Source organism: Podarcis erhardii (assembly GCF_964252035.2).
Source record: "Podarcis erhardii genome assembly, chromosome: 10".
NCBI classification, from domain to species: domain Eukaryota; kingdom Metazoa; phylum Chordata; class Lepidosauria; order Squamata; family Lacertidae; genus Podarcis; species Podarcis erhardii.
Window position 1 is genome coordinate 27,998,147 of NC_138500.1, and position 9,257 is coordinate 28,007,403.

The following is a 9,257-nucleotide window of genomic DNA, read 5'->3' on the forward strand; positions in this document are numbered from 1 at the left end:
CATTGGGAAAACATGCACAGGTTTTCTTTTTTATGCATAATTTGTTTAGGAAAAAAATGCTATAATTGGCACATGAATTTTCTTTTCCAATTCAGAATTTTACAGAAAACTCACATTACTGGTCCTAGTAAAGGTCTTGCCTTGCCATGGATGAATAATAAACATCATTAGCTTTTAAAACAACAGAAAACACATGATTGCAGAGGAAATATATACAACTGTAGGAAGGAGAAGTCTTGGGCTGAGAATAAGGATGTGATAAACGCTTCCTATTTTTCTCTATAAAACACTGGAGCATATTGTCTACAGGGCTCCCCAAGCTCTTTGGGTGCTTGGGCACATTGGGAAATCTAAGAAACTGTTTTGGGCACCACAATATCCCCATTTCAAAGAAGAAAAACAGGCAAAAATCACACCCACACACCAAGCATGCGAAATTACCTTCATAGTGTAAAACAATTAAACACAAACAAAGCAGACAGCGCCCCCCCCCCACAAAGAAGAAACAAGCAAAGACACAAAACACCCATGCCAAACAGAAAATAAAATTTGACGAAGTGATTGTTTCCCTGCTCCCTTTGGTGAAATCTCTTCTTCCTTCCTTCCTTCTTTAAAGTCACATTGGATATAAAGCCATCAAAAAAGCTATTTCACTGTGTCCTCTCTGGCAAGTGACTTATCTTCTTGGTGTTTAGCATTTGCTGTCACTCCTGTCTTCAGAAGATTCATACACTCCCCCACAAAGTGTGTGATGTTAACAGAAGAGATTTTTCAGTGCCTGCTAGTCATGTTGCTAAGAGCAGGTGTCTTAGATCTCCTGCGTAAAGGAGCAGAAAAAGCAAGTGGAGCTGGACAGACAGACATAAACACAAAGTTTCCATAGAGAACATTTTACTAATTCTTACCCCTTTCAAATTAAGAAAACCCCATTACTTCTTATTTCAGACTGTACTTCCACAGCATGGAAATGCAAAGCCCATTATTACATAAATGCTCTACAATGCCCCAAGTGAAGACTTACAGCATTTTTGTACTATTTGATTTCCAGTTATTCAGGCAGGACATGAGTGAAGCCGATCAACATTCACACTCCTGCCATGCAGCAGATCCACAACTGTACCTTCAATATCCAAGGCCCCCGCAGACTGGTGGGATTCTTTTTACAGGTATACTGTATCCTTCAATATGTTGTTGATGAAATAATAGTGCATGAGTGATGGATTTATACAGGACAGTCCATGAATCATTCTACTTTATTAACTCTGTGATGCTTCCTTGATGTCACCAAATTATTGCTGTCTGGAGGTGCAACAAATAGTGCGACAAAAGGAGGACAAAAAGGGCCCAGGACATTTGTGGTATGAAAAGTTACAGGATTTCAGAAGGGAGCTATGGGACACATGCACCAACTGGAATCAAAGCAGTATATCTGTTATGTATTCAGTGGTCTGTGTTTGCCTGAGCTTGAGTCTGGACGAAGGATTCTGAGCCCCTGTGTTCTGATTCAATACATGATATCCAATCAAAGAACATTTCAGGATTTGGACGTCTGCCATTGGCCCTTAAGTTATGATTCACAGCTTGGAAGTTTAGACAGCCAATCACATTGGGAGTGGGAGTGGCCCAGGCCTTCAGAAATGTATATAAACAGTTCAATAAAAGGTTACTGCTGTTATCACTGTGTCTTGTCTCATGGGAACCCACCTGCACTTCAGTATCTGCCCTGAAACTTTTGTAAAAGGCATGGAAAAGGGGTCATGGTTCAGCACCCCATACCAGCATGATCGCATATCCTCATGAATGCACAATGAAAAGGACATCCGGATAGAGGCACCAGGGAGAGGCACCCTGAAGCCTAAAATGCTTCCAAACTCCTCGCTCCCTCCTTCCCATCAGCCCAGAAAGGGAGAAGAATGGATACAAAACCTTTCAAGTTCTAATAGCCTTTTGCAATCAAAACATTCCAAAGAGATCCCTGCCACAATAAACCATCTTCTGGCAATTAGCTCCCATACAGTGACATGGGGAAAGGCCATGGCTCAGTGACAGAGGATCTGTTCTGCATGTAGAGGGTGCCAGTTTCAAGCCCTGTCATCTCCTGGTAAGGCTTGGGAAGACTCTTGTCTGAAACCTGTTATGTACTGAGTTGAATAGGATCCAAAATGCACCAGTCTGATTGGTCCTAGAACAATAGGATTCAGAATGCAGCTGTCTGATTGGTCCTAGAACAATAGGATTCAGAATGCAGCTGTCTGATTGGTCCTAGAACAATGAAGCAGTATGATTGGTCCTCAGGACCCACCCAATCCAGCTCCAGGTGGAAGTGACCTGATTGGCCTACAGTTGAATTCCGGAATTAGCCAATCATGTGCGGCCCATTGTGTAAATAATGTATATAAAGCAGATACGAGTATATTTCAAAACCCCTGTAAAAAATGCTAAGCACAAGTGAATGGAGCAAAGGGTCTGACTTGGTCTAAGGCACCTTCCTATGTTCCTAAACTGGCCTTCCTGGGCCATTAAGAAACATGAACCTCATTTCACCAAATCCAAGGTGGGCTTTTGGTGGGCAAAACCATAGTGACAAAGGCTATGGGAGCTGTTCATAAGAATATGATCCATACACTTAAGCTTAAGTTTCTTAGTATTGAAAAACCTTCCCTGGATCAGACCGATAACTGTAATGTGATTCCTATGTGGAGGTTTCACTTGAGAGCCACTGTGCCATAGTGGTTAAAGTGGACCTGGGAGACCCAGGGTTTGAATCACCACTCAGCCATGAAAGCTCATCGGACCTACCTCAGAGGGCTGTTGTGAGGGCAAAATGGAGAGAAGGAAGGGAAACTGTGTATCCCACCTAGAGCTCCTTGGAGGGAAGCTGGGAAAGGAGATAGATAGAGATGATAGATAGATATAGGTAGATGACAGATAGATATAGATGATAGATAGATAGATAGATAGATAGATAGATAGATAGATAGATGATAGATAGATAGATGATAGATAGATGATAGATATAGATGATAGATAATAGATAGAGATAGAGATAGAGATAGAGATGATAGAGATGATAGAGATAGAGATAGAGATAGAGATAGATAGATAGATAGATAGATAGATAGATAGATAGATAGATAGATGATAGATAGATGATAGATAATAGATAGAGATAGAGATAAAGAGAGATAGAGATAGAGATAGAGATAGAGATGATAGATAGATAGATAGATAGATAGATAGATAGGTAGGTAGATAGATAGGTAGATAGATAGATAGATAGATAGATAGATAGATAGATAGATAGATAGAGATAGATAATAGAGTGAGTTATATGGTCATCTGTCTTTCTTACAGGAAAAGAAAATCAGGACCCAAACAAAGATCCTCAAGTGCCTTACTTGTATGTCTGCTGCATTGTCTTTGAAAAAGAAAACATGAAGCAGATCATTGGTACCATCCGCAACTGACATAATTCAAGATCCTACAAGTCTCTCCTTTTGTTTGTACAGTGGGCTTCCAGGTTTTTGTGTGTGTGTGTTGATTACACATGGGTGAATTAATTTAACTCACTAAGTGTTTAATTTAATTTAATTAATTAATTAATGTAATTTAATTTATTAATAATTTTAATTAATTTAATTTATTAATAATTTTAATTAATTTAATTTATTAATAATTTTAATTGATTTAATTTAATTAATTTAATTCACTGAAGCAATTCACTCTTTTGAGCCGTGTACACACCATACATTTCAAATGCATCCAAAGCACATTTCTCCCACCTTAACCCCAAAAAGAATTCTATAAACTGTAAAGTGTCCCATTCTCAGATGTTCATAGAGACACTACAAGCTGACTTAAGGGTAAATTACCCTTTATTCTTGATGAGGCCTGGGAGCAACTTCTCCAGCCAGGCCACACCTTTGAGTCAGCTCTCCAGGAGCTGGCCTCGGTTCTAGCTGTTTCTCTTAAAAAGGGCCACATGCCAGATATCCAGTTGATAATGCATAGATTGCATAAAGGGTGCTGGAAAATGTGTGGCTCTGTGAGGGATAAACTACAATGCCCAAGATTCTGGGTGGGGTGTGTGCTTTAATTGTATGGTGTGTACACAGCCTTGGAGCCATTCTTTTTGAGATCATTTGTCTGTAGCCATCTCTCCACATGGAGTGAGTCATTTTTTGTTGTTGTGGATGCTGGAAAAACAGACCTCATATCCTTCATTATTTGTCAAGGTTCCTTCTCAGCCATGAGTGAGATTTGTCAGGCACTGCGCTGTTAATATTCTCCCTCCCACACCGCTGATTAGTGTCACTCAAGCCGCAAGTGGAGGCAGCCAGTGCAAACAATAAGTATTATAAGAAAGGGGGGAAAGAAACACCAAATCTGCACATTGCAACCTGAGAAATACCGCCTCGTAGGTGGGAGAGAGAGAGAGCAGAAGCACAGAAAACATTTTCCACCTGAGAGGAAAGGGTGGGAAATATCTACACAGAAAAAGAGAAAATGGCTAACCGTGTGGGTTGTGGGATTAAATATGGCAGCCATTGTGTTTGATTATTTGTCTCTACAATCAAGAGCTTTAAAAGTTTCATGTCCACACGTGCCCAAACAGCTCAAGCAACATTGACGAATCTGGTTGAATGGGCACTTGTTAAAACAGGAGTGCTGTCTTACAATGACCGGGGGCTAGAAGAAGGAGGAATTAGGGGTTGTTTCAAGCGGGGGCATCAAGTGCTACATGTTTGGTATTTCATATAATCCCAAACACAATGCTTTTCAGGAGAGGCAGCTCACAGAACCAGCAGCCAGGAGTCAAGGAAGGAGAGACCAAGTGAGGCCTGTGCATATGTGAACCAGTCCTAAGGTAAAAATGGTTTTGTTCTGTTCTGTCCTGTCCTGTATGATAACAAGGCCGGCCCTATCGTTAGGAAGCATGAGTCAGTTGTCTCAGCTGATTTTGAGTGTCGTGAAAGGGCAGAATTGCTAGTTGTTTGATATACTGCTGCTGTCCTTTTTACTCCCAGGGATGAGTGCTTGTAGAATTTTATGCCCCAGGTAACAAAATAATAATAATTGGTCCCCCACATGCCAAAACAGAAAGCATAATCATTGCTATTCTGTTCTGCCTTGGGCAACAAAATGCATTGCGTTGGCCCTGTAATCTCTCCTATTCCAGTCCATTGCTCTAATAAGCTCTAAACGCCGTATTAAATACAGTCCAGCCCAGTGTCATTAATCCTGCTCACAGTTTCCAAATGCTGGAATCACAACAGAAAATTTGAACGACCTTCAGTCAAAGAAATCATGTTCTGTAGCAATATGAAAGCATTTCTGTTGGGGCTGTATCTGCCATGAGTGCTTCTTATGAGTAAGTCTGAGGCTGCCAACATGGCACTTGAAACTACTGTACAAGAAAGGAGACTGCAACTAAGCATTAGAAATTACTTTCTGATTGCGTAAGAACTGCTCTACAGTGGAATCGGGCTACCTCAGAAGGTGCTGTACTCTCCTTCATTGGAAGTTTTTAAACAGAGGTTGGATAGCCATCTGTCAAGGTGTGATTCCTTCATTGCAAGTGGTTGGACTGGATGACTTCCAACCCTACAGTTCTGATTCTATGACTTCTGCTGCAGCCTGCAAACCCTTGACACGTCCTGCTCACTGCCCCCTTTGTGTGGCATGTGGTTACCTTCCCCCACCCTTAAAAAGCATAGGAGGGAGATTTCGGCATGAGGAAGGTAGGTAGGGGGGGCCAGCAGACCTCAGAAAAGGCCTCTGCAGGCATATGTGGCCCACCCATGGGCACCACATTGGCAACCCCTGCTCTAACCACTGCACCACAATGACTCTAAGTGCCAGACTTTCAAAAGAAGTGGGGGAGCAGCTGGTGGTCCCTTTTCTCCAGGCTTCATGATGCCTTGATTTTTCAGATAGCTGGGTTTTCTTTTCCTTTATCCCCTTCAATTGTGAATGAATGGATAGATCAAACAATAAATTATTATTTACTTGCTTCAAAGGGGAGGCCATTTAAGCCTCCCTGAATCAGAGATGTGCCTCCTTTTTACTCGTTTAGCCAAATTCTCACTGGCCTCACAATTCCATATCTGTACACGCCATTTCCTCTGCTGATAAATCAGAGCCAGTTCAATCCAATCCAAGGGCACTAGGTCTCTCGAAAAGCAACATGGATTTTCAGCACCTTCCTCCAAGCCAGGGGCTGGACTATATACACTGTCGTCATCAATGCTAGAAATTGATTTTCCTTTCTTGCATCTTTGCAGAGTCCCCCCTGCTTGCTTTTCTTTAAAGACACCTCCAGGCTTGACGTGGATTTGCTGTCATTAACTGTGAAAAAGGCAGTCAGGAGCTGGATATACTGAGAACATCTTGTTGAAAGATCATCCCAGACTTGGAGATGGTATTGCTCACAATGCACCCATAAAAGAAAAGGGGGAAAAACAATTTCATGGACATTTAAATGGGTCCTGAGGATAATATTTTGAAAATAACCCAGCCATGAATGGGGTGAGATGGTCTTCTTTAATTCTGAATCTTCATGGATAGTGATAGAATCAGAATACAGAAACCACTAAGAAATCCTTACTAACATTTTAAAAGATGTAAACAATTTTCTATATCTAGTTCTCTCCTGCTCTAATCAATGCTACAACCATCTAACTAATGCTATAACTCCCTAGCTGATGCTGTAACTGTTCATCCACACTTCCACTTGCCCATGCCTAGAAACCAAGGCTCCAGGTGATTTTCTACTTCTCCTGTGCTTTCTAGGCACATGTTTTACTGGTTCTGCCTTTGCCTCACAGCTGTCTCCCAGAAAACACACTCTTTAGTGCTAAATTGGAGCAAACAATCCAATTGGTGTTTGCTCCAATTCAGCTGCAAACAGCAGGTTTTCCTGGGGGCAAGCAGAACTGTGGATGAGCCCTCATTAACTACCAGAATAATTCTCTAATGCAGTAACTCCCTAACTAACTCTGGGGATAACTTGCTCTGCGACTCCCTAACTCCCTTCAACAACCTCTTACCAAAGTCCTCTGGCAAGTCACCCAGCAGGAAGATATTTCACGATGGAAGACGTATCACTGTTGCTTAGCAGCCTTGCTCAGCAATGGCCACTGCTCCTCTTCCTATTAGATTTTTGTCCGTCCCCCCATGTAGTTTTAAATGTATTCCTCTTATGTGAATGTGGTGAAGGGATATTCAAAGATTTTCAGGGTCAATTTTAAGAACTTTTGCAGTGGGGGTCTTACATTTAAATTAGGAGTGAGTGGGTGGGTGGAGGATATTTTTCCATTTCTTGACAATTTCACATTCATGCAAACATATTGATACCCACTCCATTTTTTGAAGAAACATTACTGTAAACTGTTGCATTTAAATTGTACTGATTTTATCTGCATTCATCCCCTAAAAGGCAGTTTTTGTATGCTTTCCAATGCACTTTCCTGAAAATATATTTCCTGTAAAAGAAACCTCTCTGTGTATTTTTTTTAAACTGCACTGCAAGATTTGTGCATAATCTGATAGGAGAACCTCGGCAACTTTGCATTTAAAGGTATGCAATGCACACACACACACACATATAACTCTTAAAATTCATTCAGATCCAAATCAATTCAGCATTTGGCAGTGTTTTTACTCCACCGCCCCCCTGAAATGTATGAAAATCACAGGGATGAATACTTCAGCCCAGCATTAGCGTTAATCTCATTGCCTGAAATCAGCACGCTGCCACTATTGCAAGGTCTGCACAGTGCCATAGATGCACAATAGCGGTCGAGAAAATGTACAATGAAAAGGCCACTGAGGCAGCCTGTGCACAATAATAAAGAGTTTTTGCAACTGCTCATCAGCAGGCTGTTTCCCACTGGTGTGCAGCCGCTCAGTCTCAAGCTGCAGAGCAAAAAGCTCTATTCTCTCCTCCTACCAACAGCCAAAAGCATCCTAGGCAGCAAAAGTCCAAGCCTGCCACTCACTGCTGGGATGCATTGACTCTGCCAGCAAAGCAGCCCTTCCCTCTCAGCAGGAGGCGAGTGGCTGGAAAGAAAGGCTATAAAAGGAGGCGACAGAGCCCTTTCTGCCCAGGGAGACACAGCTTCTTCTTAGGACCAGGTATGGTAGAGTGTGTGAGGACACATGGTTTTGCTGGTGGAGCTTTAGTTAGCAATACACCTCACTCAGTCCTTGCAGTATTGCTTACTGCTTGCAACATAGTGGCTACCACAATGCTATTATATTTATCATATAATATTATATATATATTTATATTGATCATGTAAACCTGCCATTTATTCTTCTCTTTCACACACCTTCAGCCTAGCAAGGGGAAAGAAAGACATGCCCTCTTTTGCCATACTGGCTCTCACCTTCCAGAAGTATTGCCAGCTACTCAGTTTCTGCGGCACTAAAGCAATTGCTATAGTTGTTGGGGTGTGTGAAGTGTTAGGGGAGGGGTAGTATGTCTGGTGGAGGACATATCATGCTTCTTCTGGGGTAGCTTGTCCACATTTGATCCCCACTCTGAACTCAGCTCTCATCTGTGGCTCCTAGAAGTTGGGACCACACCCCAGGAACTGCTTCAACTGACCAGCTAAACCAGGTGAGGGTAGTCAATGGGTCTCAGAGCCTTGGTGAGTTAGTAACTTCCCCTGCATGAGAAGACAGGCTCTGGTGGATTGAGCTGACAAGACCAACCTGGGAAGGTAGCCCATATAGAAGGAAAACTCTGGTCCTAACCCACTGCTTCCTTGTGGGACATCTTCAGGAGAAGAAAAGGCAAAGGAGTAAACTCTACAAAAATCCAGAGGGGAGTCCCTGAGATGGTTGGGTGGCTCCCTGTACGCTTCCTTCCAGCAGCTCCTGGAGCCAAGCTGGTGCCAAATGTATTGCTCTGCTTTCCTTTGGACCACATCAGCGAGGCCGAGAAGGAGGTATTGTCATCTGGGCAGTCCAGAACCTCCATACACACTGCCCAGGCCTGCACCCTGCGGAAGGCCACTTTGGTGCTGCTAATGCAGCAATTTGACTTCACCCTACTGAAGGCAGAGGCACATTCTATTGTATCTGGAGACAGACAGATGCCAACAGTAGCAATTACTGCTACCTTACATAACAAAGAAGATCCTTAACAGACATGGCCAGGCCTATTTACTTAATAAAGGAAACTAGATGGACCATTTTAGCAGTCATTCTTCTCTAGATCTCAATTGTAAAATCTCAGAGATGGGACCCTG